This window comes from Gopherus evgoodei, chromosome 1 (genome assembly GCF_007399415.2).
Source record: "Gopherus evgoodei ecotype Sinaloan lineage chromosome 1, rGopEvg1_v1.p, whole genome shotgun sequence".
Classification (NCBI taxonomy): domain Eukaryota; kingdom Metazoa; phylum Chordata; order Testudines; family Testudinidae; genus Gopherus; species Gopherus evgoodei.
The window spans coordinates 263,771,982-263,788,302 of record NC_044322.1 but is presented as its reverse complement, the minus strand read 5'-3'; the positions used below and the strand labels follow the sequence as shown (position 1 = coordinate 263,788,302).

Below are 16,321 nucleotides of genomic sequence, written 5' to 3'. Positions count from 1 at the left end.
TGAGAATGTAATCTCAATCACTGATAATTATGGCAACCCATAATAGAGACCTGCAAAATTGTGGCTATGGATATAGAATTTGACACAGAAAAGCACGATATTAGTCCACCCAATTGGGTATCTGTGGCCAAACACCCGATGCTTCTGAAGAAGGTAAAGATATCCAACTATGCATCTTACCAAATGGGAGATGCTGAACATTTCTAAATTCTTTTCTAACCTCACCACGGTCTTTCAAAGCACGTGAACTGACTGACCTTACTATCTGAGCTTGCACAGCTACAGTTGTCACTAGTGATCATAACAACCCTTTTAATAATCTAGCCACAGTATGACTACACAACCTCCCGGGACAGTGAGTGGCTAGCGATTACCCTTCACGTGCATCTGACAAAGTGGGTATTCACTCACGAAAGCTTATGCTAATGCTCCAATACATCTGTTAGTCTATAAGTTGCCACAGGACTCTTTGCTGCTTTTCACAGATCCAGACTAACACGGCTACCCCTCTGATTCTTTAGAGATACTTCACATAAGATTTCTCTTTGACAGGAGGAAGAGTGACCAGCCTTCAGTATGATGGGTCATATCATGATTTTTAATCAAGTTCTTTCTATTCTTCTATTTCCAGGATTTTTTTTAAAAATTGCCTGTGCTCTCTCTTTCATATGTATGTCCTATCATGTCTTTAAACCTCTTTGCTGACTCTCACTTCCTCTGTCCCTGGACCTTTTCTGTTTCTGCTGCAAGTTTCTTACAATGCAGTGACAACTCGACACAGGGCTTGATATAACGTCATAATATTTTCTGGATCAAATTCTGCCCTCTTTAAAAATAAATAAATACAAATAGAGGCGGGCACCCAAGCATCTTGCTTTGTTAACTGCTGCTTCACATTAACTAGACATCTTTAGTGAGCTATTCACGACTTCCAAATCTTTCACTTCCCCCTAGATATCACTGTAAGTTCAGAGCCTAATTGTATCCATGAGAAATTTAAATTATTTCTTGCCTGCAATCATTACTTTATCCCTGTTCAATTTAATCTACTATCATGATGCCTGATCCTTTGGGAAACATTTATATCACTTCAGAATTTCTCACAATCCTCTAAAGTGTTAACTAGCCAACCCAACTTGTTGCCATAAGCAAACTTGGCCATCTTGCTGTCTGCTTCCTATTTCAAATCTTTACTGTATCAGGGCATGACCCAATTCCCATGAGAATAAATGGAAATATTCCCATTGACTCCAAAGGAAGCTGGATCAGACGTTTACTGAGCACTGGCCCGATACAGACCCCTATGGTAACCAACCATTAACATTCCTAGGTTTTTTTGCTCATTATGACTTTAAACCCCTTATCGCTTAGCCAGTTCCTAATCTATGACAAGAGACTTTGCCTCTTCACCTGTGATTATGTATTTTCTGTAATAGTCTCTGCTGAGGGAGCTTCGCTTATATAAAGCGTTTTGAATATCCAACTAAATTATGGCCACTGGGTCAACTTTAGCTACTGTTTTATTAACTTTTTCAAATTAATCTTCCAGGTCAGAGAAGGGCTTTTAGAAGTGATCTTGACTGAGCAAGACTGTACACATCTCTCAGGCTTTTGAGTGCATCACAAGCCTGCACTCTTACTTAGCTGTAGGGGACACATACAAATAAACACTCATTATAAACCATATCACAATGTTTTATTGATGGAAAAAATACATTCAACTCTTGAAGATAAGGAAGCGGTCTGAAGAATCAACTTTCCACTTGCAGCATATCTCCAAGGGGCTTTCACTCCCAACTTTGCCAGCTTGACTAGAGTGAATATTTTGTTTTCCTTTCTCGTATAAAAAACTAGCAATGTTTATACATCCACTTTGTTAACCCTAAAGGCCCACTAGCCATAGACAGACTTAAAGCATGTCAAGCACTTCTCCAATGTAGTCTCTCTAAAACAAAAACCCATTGTCGGCCTCTCTCTCTGAGGGTTTTTCCTTGTAAAGAATAATCCCTGTTGTTTCCCCTTCCGTTTTCAAACACTCAGCCTCTATCTCTTCAGAACTGACACAATCATTACTCTATTTCTGCTTCTTCTGTCTTTTTTCCCCTCCTCCGATTCCTCAGCCCCTTCATTTCAATCTCTTTTCTATGTCTCCTCCCCACTTGTCTGGCTGCTCTCCATTCAGGTACAAAAATGACTTTCAGATTAAATAAATGACCTATATGAGTTTAGGATTTAGCCCAATCTAGCTCCACTGCCCACTATTTTTAGGAAGTGTATTCCTATTGCACAAAATAAACAGTTCTGAGACCACAAAGCAAACTCTTCCTATGCTGGGACAGTGCATCTGCTGTGTCTAGGCATTTTGTATGTCTAGTTTTGGAGTTCTGAACAGACGATTGACCTTCCCGTTTGCAGTGTGAAAGGATAAAATGAATAAGGGCTTGTCTACATCACAAAGTTGCAGCGCTGGTGAGGGGGTTACAGCGCTGCAACTTAGGAGGTGTACACATCTGCAGGGCATCACCAGCGCTGCAACTCCCTGTTTGCAGCACTGGCCGTACTCCCGTTTTGTCTCGGGTGTAGAGGATCCAGCGCTGGTAATCAAGTGTAGACACTTACCAGCGCTTTTCTTGACCTCCGTGGAATAAGCAGGTATCCCAGCATACCTGAGGAAGCCTCTGGTAATCAAGCAGGTCTCCTTCCCGGGTTTGCTCTCGCGTTCCCCGAACCCCCGTGCAAGCAGGTCTCCTTCCCTGCAGTTTGCAGGGGGGTTCGGGGAACTCGAGAGCAAACCGCGGCGAAGCTGGTCTCCTTCCCCGGTTTGCTCTCGCGTTCCTGGAACCCCCCTTGAAGCCGCCCAACAGCGCTGCAGTGTGGCCACATCTAACACCACTTGCAGCGCTGGTTGCTGTAAGTGTAGCCACTCTGCAGCGCTGGCCCTATACAGCTGTACTAATACAGCTGTAACAACCAGCGCTGCAAAATTGTAGATGTTAACATACCCTAAGGAGTGAAGAGGTATAAACAAGGTGCAGCCAGAGTGATCACGCATGTCTGACAGAATTAAAGGCACTGATGATTGGGTGTGGTTTTCTAATGGGCTAAGACCTATATTAAAGGTTATCAAGATACATTCTCTTTGTTTTCCTTGTACTAATAAATATCACCATTAGGAGTTAGGTGCTTAAAACAGTTTGGAGTACCCATGAATCATTAGCAGCCATTGGACGACAAAGAAAGGAAGTAGCATATTGTACATGCCCTCACAGAAATCCCCTTTTTCAGAAGGACCCAAAATTTTTTTCATTAAAAGAAAGCAGTGATTTTTTTTTCCTTTCACTCATATGTACTGAGGAGGATTAGACCTCTCAGAGTTAATCAATGGTTGTAAATTTTCCCTCTCCATCTTAAATGACCTCTTATTTTGTAGCAGACTGATAACTAAATAGAAGAACAAATACCTGACTAGTTCCATCAGATACCAAATGAGTACATCAGCCCAAATACAAACAGCATCACGTACTGTTTGCCAGAAGCTGGGAATGGGTGCCAGAGATGGATCACTTGATGATTACCTCTTCTGTTCATTCCCGCTGGGGCACCTGGCATTGGTCACTGTCAGAGGACAGGATTCTGCAGTAGATGGACCTTTGGTCTGACCCAGTATGGCCATTCTAATGTTCTCTACTGGCTACCTGACAATAATCTATACTTTGGTAACTAAAAGTGTTGTGTGAAGCATACATATTACCAAATATTGGCCATTTGGTTGCATTATACTATATATAGAATGTGTGTGTGCAGACGCGTATTATAGAAGCATATACCTAAATATACATATAATATTTTATTATGGTAGTAAATGACTAATGGCCAACCAAAGGAGAAACCCCACTGCAGTAGGGACTGTTCAAACAGAGTAGCAGACAATCTTTGAAATGAAGCATCTAATCTAAGTAGACATTAGGGACAAAGGGATAATATCTATTATACACACACGTTCATACACTCCAAATATTTTTTCTAAGTGGAGATCTATCCAACTGCCACCAGGTACCAATAACAACCTCTACTATGAGACCATGTAGTACCTAAAATGGTAGTATGCAGTTTATGAAAAGATATGGCTAATAAAGCTGGGTGAACACTGAAAAAAAATAATCCATGACAAACGTGCTTTGTCTGCGTTCATTTTCCACAAATGTTCTCCTGAAGGAGATGACAGCACATTTTGAGGAGAATGCTGCAGAATTGCAAATTTTGAATTCATAATCACAAGTATTTGCACCAGATTCTATTACTTAGGTCAGGACACAAACATATCATGTGACCAATCTGTTCAATCAAGACAGAACATCACAGTTGTTGGCTTGCCCTACGTGCCCAAACAGGAGTATGGGAGGATTGACTGGCCTGTTACACCCTTGCATGGACTATCCCCATCACAGGTCACAGCAAGTGTAAGTGTAAGTGTAAAGTATAAGAGAGAGTGTGAGAGAAGGGCAGCCCATGGGGCTACCACTCCCTTCTGCACAGCTAGAGGCAGGGCCAATCAGAGGGCCATTTGGCCTGGGCCTCAAGCTCAAAGGGGGCCCCAAATATAGACACTTGTTAATTTTTAGGCATTTGATAAGTTTTGCAACTTGTTTTTATGCACATCCCTATCAGACCAGAAAAGCATTTGTTAAATAAAAAAAAATTCAAAATTATGTCTCACTCCTTTTTTGCTGCCTTATTTTGTTTTCATGTGTCATTTTTTATTTTTATTATGGCTAGGGGCCTCAAAAGCTGGAAGTTGCCCAGGCCTTTCTGGACCCGAGAGGGCCTAGCTAGGGGCAGGGGGATGAGTAACTTGGGGGACAAACAGGTGGATGGAGCCTTGACACCCCCAAATGCGCTAACCTGCACAGATGAGCAGACATGTAGGGGAAGTAAATGTTGTCAGTTGGTTTGCACGGAGTGTTTTCTTTCTGTGTGCTGTCCCCAGCTCTGCACAGAGAGCCGCTTCAGCTGGAATGTCCTTGCCTTGGTGGCGCTGTTTAGGCTGCTCAGTGCTTCTGTCCTTGGAGTTTCAATGTTATTAGTAGCAGATAATGCAACCTGCTCGTTCAGCAGACTTCGACGTTCCTCGTAACACTAGACCACAGGCACCGTTCAGTAGCAAAGGCACTCAGTCAGGTTAATTGATCCCTAGCTACAGTATTAGTGTCCTGGCTCTGCGGTTATAGGTACACTGACACATGAGCGCCTAGTAGCATGGAACAGCTCAGTCAGCAGCGGAAGTTTCTGCCGTCCCAAGACCAGGCAAAGAATAAAAGGCAAAGGACTCCTACATTTATAGACTAAAAACAAATAAATTATGGTAACCCCTCCTTTAATGTTGTAGTTATGTTCCTGAAAAATGCAACTTTAAGCAAAACGATGTTAGGTGAATCAATTTCCCCATAAATATTAATGTAAATAGAGAGGGTTAGGTTCCAGGGAAAAAAAATTTCACCAGACAAAAGACTATATATATTATATATACATACATATAAACAAACAATTTAATACTGTACAAGCAATGACGATTGTGAAGCTTGGTTGAGGTGGTGAAATCAGAGGGTGGAAGATTTCCTGGGGAATGCCTTACTGCTAAATGATGAACAAGCATTCGTTTGAGCCCTCAAGGGTTAACACATTGTCATTAACGTAGCCTCACACTCTACAAGGCAGCACAAATGGAGGGAGGGGAGACAGGATGGCAGACTGAAACAGAGACACACACACACGTGTGTGTGTGTGTGTGTGAGAGAGAGAGATGCGCCTTGCCCCTTTAAGAACACAGACTGCACTCTAAGTACATTGCCTTTTTAAGCAAGTTGAGACAGCAGCTGCTGCTAGCAAGCTTCCTCCATCCTGAGCCCTGTCATGTCCCCCACTTCTCTGTGGAGATGGGGTAAGCAGGTAGCAGGAGTAGCGGGAATGGGGGGCACCCTGATATTAGCCCCCCTGTCCTTCCTCCACCGCACAGCAAGCAGGAGGCTCCCGGGAGCAGCTCCAAGGCAGACGAGGGAGGGACAGCTGAACTGCTGGCAATTGATAGCCTGCTGGGCAGCTCCTGCACAGGGAACTTAGGGGAACAGGGAGCTGACAGGGATGACTAAGTGAGGAGTCAGCTTATGTATTTTATGACATCTGTTTATTACTTCCTCTTGTTCTTTATCATTATGTTGTCAAACCATCTTGTACTAGCTGGAATATTTTTACATAAATATCTAGTACCTAGTACACTAGCTACAACTTTGCCAAGTTCACCTACTGGACAGTGAACTTGTAAAAAACTACTTGAATACATGGCCTGACTTTGGTTCACAGCCTCTGGTTCAGGCCTCAGATCTTGCACCAGGCCTAGTGCTCTAGGCTCTCTCTATTACAGTAATCTGCACCATGAAAAGGGAAGGCACTGATTATTTCCCCCTGGAGTGAGAGAGGAGCCAGGGACCAAATTTCAACTGAGTTACAATTTGGTCCAGGTCTGCTCCGTGCATAGCACAAATACACATTGCCCCTTACTCAGAGCTAGTGATAAATCCACAATTTATCCCATTGTATTCAGGGAAAACATGCATAGTGAGCCAAACTGCCAGATTGCAAAGGTGATCAGATGACACAAGTTCTTTCTGCTCAGGAAGAGGAAAGAACAAATGGAATGGGATTTAATTTCTCAAGGAGACTTTCCTCAGAGCTTTGCACATGCTTCTATGATTCAACTCTAGCCATCTGGCTCAAGCAGCTCTCTCAGCTTTATAACACTTATATTTAGGGTGAAAGGAAATTGAGATGGCCTATAATATTTAGCTCTGTTTAAATGAATCATCATCATTGCCCTCAGTTCATTTAACCAAATACCACATTTTGCCTTTTTACATTTTTGGGTGAGGGCAAAAAACAGCAGTCAAGATAAATTCTTATGGGATCTGCAAAACAGAGTTGATCTTGGAAATCCTGTGCAGTGAAGTTCTGAAGACTTTATCCTGGAGAAATGTGCGAAATTGTCTTTATTTCATCGGGCCTCCCAATTCTGATACTGTACATACAAGCATAATAGGAACACCATTGCTAAGAGGAATAGGCCAATTTATCAAAATGAATTGGAGGACATCAGTTTGACTGGTCCCTTTTTATTTTTAAAACTTTGCACATTACCTGTTCAGACATAAGCCCATATCTGGTGGTTCTCACTTGGCATTAATGATACAGAGGAATGCAATGGAACCCACTGCAACATACTGGGTTTTTATTTTTAAAATGAAAACTTGCTTTGTTTCTTTTTCCTCCTCCCGTCTGACTGAAAACCAAGAGCTTTAATCATGGTCTCATGTATTTCCATTGGAACAAGTCTTTCCTGGCTCTGTGGACTAGTTTTTCAGAATGCTCCGGTTCTTTTCCCTGTGTAGAAACATGGTGATTCTGAAGCGAAGAGCCACAATCTTCTAGTTACTTTTCTTTTTCTTGCATTTCCTAAACACCCTCTTTATCAGCAGAACCCTCACAGGTCTTGAGTAAAGCTGCAAGTGCTCCTATATAAGGAAGCAGATTTGGAAGATTGAGACAAATACGTGATGTACAGGACCTGAACTTAATAAGTCAGGAATAATTAATGTTGATTTCATAGATTTGAGGGAGCATTATTCTGAAAGGAAATGAAAGATCTCTCTGTTTCCATAGTTTGAAGTGCCCAGCTCATTACTTCAGTGCCATAAATATACACGGCACTGTATAAAACAGACAATATCCCTGCCCTGAACAACTTAAAATCATTTAGCCTGATTCCACATCCTTTCCTTGTGCTGAGTTACACTTTCTCATACAAGTAGTTCCATTGACTTCAGGGGAACTACTTGTATGAATAAGCACTACTCATCATGAATACAGACTGTAGAAATAGTCCTATGTTAACATCAAGTCCTCCTGTAACATTGGCAGAAGTACTTGGAAAATATACTTACTAGTTAGGGTGACCAGTTGTCCCAATTTTATAGGTACAGTCCCGATTTTTGGGTCTTTTTCTTATATAGGCTCCTATTACCCCCCACTCCATCCCAATTTTTCACAGTTGCTGTCTGGTCACCCTATAACTAGTTCTTCTGAAATGTGTTGCTCTTTTCTATGGAGATGAATGGTCTCTTCAGCTTCTTTAATGAGGACTTAACTCAACTTAATTAAGCATACAATTCATCCTGATTATTCATGTCCTTAAAATTAGCTACATTCTTAAGTCCTTTGCTGAACCAGGAGCTTGAAGTTGTTTGTTTGTCAAGACTCACCAACAAGAAAGGTTTCAGAGTGGAAAAGAAAGGGAAATCTACATGTTCTATGCTGGCCACCCTCCAATTCAGAAATTCTTCTTCCCCCAAATACATGATAACAGGGCCAGCTCCAGGCCCCAGCTTAGCAAGCAGGTGCTTGGGGCGGCAGGTCCAGCTATTCGGCGGTGGGTCTCTCACTCCCGGTCGGGGCGAAGGACCTCCTGCTGAATTGCTGCAGATCGCAATCGCAGCTTTTTTGGGGTGGGATGGGGTGCGGAGCTGCTTGGGGTGGCAAAACCCCTGGAGCCAGCCCTACATGGTGAAATGGGTTGCCCATGCTCCCAAGGAGCAGGGAATATATTTTTTCCCCTTGTCCCACTTACGCACCTTGAGTTTCTTCTAACCCTGCCTCTTTTACTACCCTTTCCAGAGAGTGGCTTTGGGGACATACATTTATCTACCTGGCTTACATCTAGCTTTAACCTGTGCTTGTTTGAATAATCAAAGCAAAAGATAAACAGACTCATTCTTAGCACAGAAAAAATGTTTAATATCTTCTATCCAGAGATAGAAAACTGTGCTCCTGTCATAAACAGATAGTTAAGGGTTAATGTCTCTTTTACCTGTAAAGGGTTAACAAGCTCAGTGAACCTGGCTGACACCGGACCAAAGGACCAATCAGGGGACAAGATACTTTCAAGTCTTGGTGGAGGGAAGTCTTTGTTTGTGCTTTTTGGGTTGTTCTTTGTTCTCTCTTGGGGCTAAGAGAGGCCAGACGTGCAATCAGGTTTCTCCAATCTTTCTGAAACAGTCTCTCATGTTCAAAAATAGTAAGTACTAGATGGAAGGCGGATTAGTCTTTATGGTTGTTTTCTTATTTGCAAATGTGTATTTTGCTGGAAGGATATTTTACCTCTGTTTTCTGTAACTTGTACTTAGGCTAGGGGGGGAAGGAGTCCCTCTAGTCTATATAAGCTGAAGCCCTGTAAACATTGTCCATCCTGGTTTTACAGAGATAGTTTTTACTTTTTCTTTTATTAAAAGCTTTCTTTTTTTAAGAATCTGATTGATTTTTTTTCCTTGTGCAAGACCCAGGGGAATTGGGTCTGCACTCACCAGGGATTGGTGGGGGAAAAAGGGGCAGGGAGGGAAAGGTTGATTCCTCTCTGTTTTAAGATTCAAGGAGTTTGAATCACAGTGATCTCTCAGGGTAACCCAGGGAGGGGAAAATCTGGGAGGGGGAATGGTTTATTCTTCTTTGTTTTAAGACCCAAGGGATTTGGGTCTTGGGTTCCCCAGGGAAGGTTTTGGGGGGACAGAAAGTGTACCAAACTATATTTTGGTTGGTGGCAGCGTTATCAGATCTAAGATAGGAATTAAGGTTAGAGGGCTACATGCAGGTCCCCACTTTCTGGACGCTAAAGTTCAAAGTGGGAATAAGACCTTGACAGCTCCAAGCACTGTACTATTTCTAGATCTCATGAACCAGGCTGAAAGGATAGATTGGGAAAAAGCACTTCAAGGTGCGCAGAAAGGAAATCGACAGTTTCAAGGAACCTGGAAGACACTATAATGGGGGAGGAGAGGCTAAACCGAATAAAAAACTTTTTTTTTCCTCACTGCTATTTCAAGGCAAAAAATGAACTGATTAAGTGAAATCAGGAGGGCACTGAACCGCTGTTTCCATTCTGCATGCAGGCAGAACTTGTGATGGGAATTCCTGGAAGTGGGATCTTTGTTCCATCAGCCCTAGACTGGCATCTCCCACGCTCTTAGCCGTGCGTGACACAGAATAAGAGATTTACAGAGGGTTTTCCACCCTTTCATTATTTTTAATTTCTTCACATCAGCTTCCTTAGATTCCACTCTCTTCGCCCTATAAATGGCTTCTTCCCATCTTTCAATACCTTATCAGAGGATCTGTGTGAGAACAACTGTAATGATGAGCTTCTACAGATGCCTGCTTGCTGAAGGCAATGGGTGATACTGCACCCATCTTTCTGCCCTTATAGTCTCCAGATTCATTTTCTCTTATTATTCTCACAGTTGCTCTCCTATTCAAAGAGCCAAATACTGTACATGGAGTTAGGCTACTAAATAGCTGCTGGAGATTGTAGTTCTCCATAAGTCCTTTAAAAACAGGAACAATTTGTGAAACACTTCAATAGTCAGTTAAAACCACCTAAGTACTTATGAAATAGTTTCAAAACAACAATTTTCAGAGGAAGAGAAAATGCAGACCTCAGTGCTAAGCAACTAAATGCACTGATAAGATGCATCTGTATTTGCATCTATTAGTATGATAAGGGGAAAGCACTGTGAAAGCTTCGGTTTTGTACATGTAAAATTAATGGAATCTTAGAGAAAAGTCCTGGCTGCCACACATTGAGAACCATCATCTAAACAGTCCTTTTAGAGCCGTTTGTAATTTGAATGAGATGTTAGCGCTATGTTAAATCCACACACATTTGGTATCCATGCCCCCTCCCCCTTTTATGGTTGAAAATTATTTGTGTGAAAAATAAAGAATCATGAAACTGATGTAATACAATTATTTACACTACAGGAATGAATTCAGTTTTCTGCATGTGTCATCATTGTTCTCCCTCACACCCCATTAAGCTAAATTGTGGGTTTAACCCCTGAGTCTCTGTCACACATTGTGTCCCACATTTAGGCCTTTGCAGGTTGAGAGGTATAGATGGATAACACTGATGGGAAAAGAACTACTTCTAGTTTTTAATCCATGTTACAAGAGAGCGCGCTATTAACTATTTACAGATGTACAAAGTGCCAGCAGATGGCGCTCAGGAATACATAGCATAGTTCCTGTTATGGTGGCCCCAATAAAAGGTCTTGTATGCTGCCAGTGGCTTCCTCTGTGCAGCTTATTACCTCAGTTTTTAACAAGCTACACACACACAAACATATACACACCATTTTGTAAAACAATATATAAAGACCATGCTGAGTGCCAAAAAGTTCACACTTTTTATGATAATTCCGTTTACATCTGGACTAATATGTACGGCAAGGCTTCTGGCCACTGAGCAGTATTTACTTTAATATGTGATGTGCAACAGGAAACATCAGTCACCGCCAAGGATTCTGACTTGTTCTACTGTTGCTCTCACCCTGCAACAGCTGGTTTCTTTGAGCACTGAAAGCCAAATTCTGTATACCTTGCAACTCGACAATTCACATCTACAAAGGAACGGGGGGGGAAAGCTTTCCACCTCAATCCTTGCTGCCATAAAAACCCAGCCTACAAGCCATCCGCAACAGGAGGGGGAAATGCCAGGTTGGATGTAAGGGCCTGGAAAAAAGGTCCACATATTTTGGGACTTCTTCAATGACCCAGCTACATCAGCTATAAATCCAACCTGTTTGTATATTTCAGGAGTGAAATCAGATAGCTATCTGCACAATCATTTATGACAGGAATATTTTTTTCAACTGAAACTGCCAAGAAAATGTTTGTAGGCTGAATTTAATCTAAATTACCTTCATTAGGCTTTGGCCAGTACACCAGGGTTAGTATGCTTAGGGTCCTGGGCAAGGGATTCTCTTATAAAGCACACTGTGTGATCTATAGTACCCAGAGGAGCCACTCTAATGCACCACACTCATTTTCAATAGTTAACTGTTTGGGCTGAGATATTAAAAAATGCCTAACTGACTTAGGCATGCAATTCCACTTGTCTTTCAATGGGACTTTTGCTCCTAAGTAACTAATAGGTTTCTGAACATCCAACCCTTTTTAAGGTATAATCTGTGGCTAAGATTTTCAAAAAGAGGTACCTACAGTTAGGCTCCTAAATATATATTTAGACATCTAAATAAAAACGGCCTGATTTTCAAAAGAGCTGGGCAACCCAGCAGCTCCCATCTACTTTAAGTCTAAGTACAAGTCACTGCCATGGCTTCCTTGGCTGCTCCTGAGTGATCAGCACTTCTGAAAAATCAGGCAGCTTTCAGATAGGTGTCTGAATCATAGAAACAGGGCTGGATCCAGGGTTTTTGCTGCTCCAAGCGGTGAAAAGAAAAAAAAAGGCCGCGATCAGTGACATTTCGGGGGTAGCTCTACCGCGCCGCTTTCTTCTTCAGCGGCAGGTCGTTCCCTCCAAGAGGGACTGAGGGACCCGCCGCCAAACAGCCCGATGTGCAACCCCTTCCCCTTGGCCCCCCCAAGCACCTGCTTGCTGAGCTGGTGCCTGGAGCCGGCTCTGCATGGAAATGTAGAGCTGGACGGAACCTCCAGAAGGAAGTCATCAAGTCCAGCCCCCTGTGCCTAAAGTTAGACACCTAAATATACATGTGGATTTGGAAGCCAAATGTAGACACCTATTTTTGAAAATCTTGGTCTGCATATTTAGGAGTAGATAATGATAAATTAGAAGCAAGACTAACCAGAAACTAGTTGCCTGGGCTAAGAATAATTAAGAGCTAAAGCAAGAACATATGGGGGGAGGGAGGAAACAAGACAGACCAAAATACAATTGAATTGACAAAAATCTTCAGAATCAAAAAAGAGCCTGGAGTTGTGTCACTCAGCTCTTGTAGATTTTGCAGATCAACAGACATACTAATCATTTGAAATAGAAATGAAATACATCCAATAAAGGGATTGTACTCTAAATGCCTCTTTGTTTGGGTTGGTGTGGGAGTGGGTATTGGGTTTGTTTTGGTTTTAGTTTTTGCTGCTATCCAAAGCAGAATCCACTTAACCATTACTGAAGTGTCATCTTTATTATGATGGAATGTACCTAACATTGTTAAAAACTGTATTTTGAGAAGGTGAACATCGTAATAGAAATTCAACCGAGCATCACAATATAAATATTATAACTCTTCCCATATTGGTACCTGTAAAAAAGATTATTTGACAATATAAGTAACGGGCCAGATCTTGCTTTCATTAAGGTCAATGGGAATCTTACTACTGACTTCCATAGGAACAGGGTAGGTCCCATTTTGCTTGCTTCACTGCACTAACAAAATAGATGTAATTGTTGATTGAATAAACTGTACAAGCATAAAAACTGCCTGGTATTTTTAATCTCTTGAACTGTGTTAACATGTCCTGTATGCACTGCTATTGTATATTTACACAGCTAACAAATTGTATCTGTAATGGATATAAAGCTACAAGGACTAGCTCTCACAACCTATTCTATCACTACCAATCTCCATAAATATTAATTAATGTTTCATACTAAGCTACTTAATCTGCCACGGGGAATCATAATCATTTCATTTTCATAGAGCAATTTGCTTTACCCCTAAAATTTCCATGGCAATTACCTTCCATGGTTTATGGAACAAATTAGTAAAATTCATTTTGTGGGACTGCACTAATCATCTGAGCAGGAGTAAAAGACGCTATACTTTTTCTCTCCCAGAGTTTACAAAATGTCCTTGTTTTCATGAAAAGGAGGACGGAACAGTTAACCTAGCAAAGGCAAATGTTGTGTCTCTTTTAGGGGAAGATCTTGAGAGATGCTAAATGCTTCTCCGTATCAGAGATACTTCTGTGGTCCTCACTACTGTACCTGGGCACCTCTCAATCTTTAATGCATTTATCCTCCCTACCTCACTGGGAGTCCCCTTATCTCCATTTTATAGAGGGGAAACTGAGGCACAGAGACAGTAAGTGACCAGCCCAAAGTCTCACACAGTATCTCGCAGAGTAGGGGCTTGAACCCAATTGCCTAGTTAGGGCCATAACTACTGGTCATCTCTTGAGAGGGGCTCACACCCAGGGACTTGAAACTAATCTAAGAAGGTGCTCAGCATTTTACAGGAACCATCCACTAGTTAACCAACTAATACAAGACACCATCACAATCACCTGAAAAATACTATAACTGTGAAGGAGGGTAAAATGAGTGCAACTTCAGTCATTGGCCACTATTGCATAATAATTGCAGAGTTCACTCATTTTTAGCCCTTTCAGATCAAGAGGAATCATTAACTGTCTCTCTCACAACTTGATACATATTTCAAATGGAGAAATGAATTTTATTTTCCTTTAGTGTCAGACCCACCTAAAAAAATAGCCAAGGAGCTGCAAACTTCGCAAAGATCTAGAACCACATTTAGTTGGGCACGTCCAGACCAAGAATAGAACCATATCACACATAACATTCCCATGGACTGAGAGAGGTAACAAAGCAATGAATATGGACTGCAGGATCGGGCCCATAGATTTGGGCAGTAAAGATTTTAGGAGACAGACGGAGGATTTTAAAAGACAGACCAAGCATCGAACCAGTAGACTTTGCTACAATGAAACAACATAAAACATAGCATTACTTTCCTTCCCGCCAACTACCATTTATGAATCATAGACCAAAAGCCAGATTCTGACCTCATCTGCATAAGTTTAAATAAAATAATAATGGAGTTTTTTATTTTGACTACATAAAATCAACCTGCAATCTATGAATTTAAGGCTAGCAGGGTCTATGATCATCTAGTTTGACCTGCTGCATAAAACAAGCCTTAGTTTTCACTCAGTGATTTTTGCATGAAGCTCAAGGTTGATGTGAGCATGCCTTTCAGAATGACATTCAGGGTATGTCTTCACTACCAGCCAGATCGGTGATCCCCGAGCGCTCTGTCGACTCCTGTACTCCAGCTCGGCGAGAGGCGCAGACAGAGTCGACGGGGGAGTGACAGCAGTCAACTCACCGTAGTGAAGACGCCGCGGTAAGTCGATCTAAGTGTGTCGACTTCAGCTACGTTATTCATGTAGCTGAAGTTGCTTAACTTAGATCGATTCCCCCCCTTTCTCCCCCCCAGTGTAGAACAGGCCTTTGTGTTGAATAAAGTCTCCAAGTGACTGAAAGTTTACCACCTCTCTTGGTAATCTGTTCCACTGGTTAATTGCCCCATTTAAATTTACATCTTTTTTTCACATTTGAATTTTGCTGACATTAACTTCCAACTGTTGCTTGCTAGAGTAAAGATCCTTTTACTGTCAGATATGTTCTCCCTGTGTAGATTATAAACCATGCTCAAGTATCTTCTTCAACCTTCTCTTTAATAAACTAGATAAACTAAAACAGCTCAATCTTTCATTATAAGATGCATTTTCCTGAATTCAACAGTTATTCCAGATATACACTGCTGTAAGAGACAGCAGAATTTGGCTCTGAAGTAAACAATGTGTTTCTAAGATGTTTTATGCTTTGTTCAATGGTGAAAGTAAAGCAGTATGGGCCAATACGGAGAACCGGTAAAAAGTGGCCAGTGGTACTGGCACGTATACCTGACCTTAAAGCACTGCTGCAGCAGAGCTTTAACATTGTTGCCCCTTTTGCCCCCCCCAGTCCCTTAGCCACTGGGGGTGTGTGTGCAAAAGGAGCAGCTGCCCCAAGCCCAGCGATTTAAAAGGGCCCGGGGCTCTGGCTGCTGCTGCTGGTACTACGGTAGCAGTCAGAGCCCTGGGCCCTTTTAAATCACTGCTGGAGCCCCAGGCGGTATGGGCCAGGCAGCGCAGATGGACTGGTTGGGGGATGCTGACCCCCCAGCCCCACTCCTTCCACCCAAGGCCCCACCCCTTCGGGGGAGGGGGGGGAAGACAGGCAGAGCCGGCCCTGTACGGGTAAGAGTTCAATTTTACTTTCACCCCAGCTCTGTTAATTATTCTCTTCCCCTCTTTTAAGAGGAATTGCCTTGATGTGCGAAGTACGATAAATCATATGGACAGAATACTATTGTATTTCATATAAGTTGTTCTCTCCATCCAGTGGAGAGAACCAATATTAGTAGCTTGCTCAGAGACTTTCATTTGAGACAAAAGAAGAAAAATCCTGATGATGAAAGTGATGTAGGTTAATTAAAAATAAAAACAGTAAATTGGTTGCATATGGTTTTAGGATAATGAAAGTGAGAGCCAAGCAATCCCTTCTTCACTAGTTTATTATTATTTAACATTTGTATAAAGCAACAGGTGTGCATGGAATTATTTAGAGAGAAAAGAGACAGTTCCTGCCCAGAGGAATTGCCACTTTAATGAATGAGTC

General features: G+C 41.9%; 1 protein-coding gene across 3 annotated transcripts in view; it reads right to left on the bottom strand.

Annotated features, from left to right (window-relative positions):
* CHST11 (carbohydrate sulfotransferase 11) overlaps positions 1–16,321 on the bottom strand; it is a 269,620-nt gene that overhangs the window by 193,895 nt on the left and 59,404 nt on the right. The window lies entirely within an intron of this gene.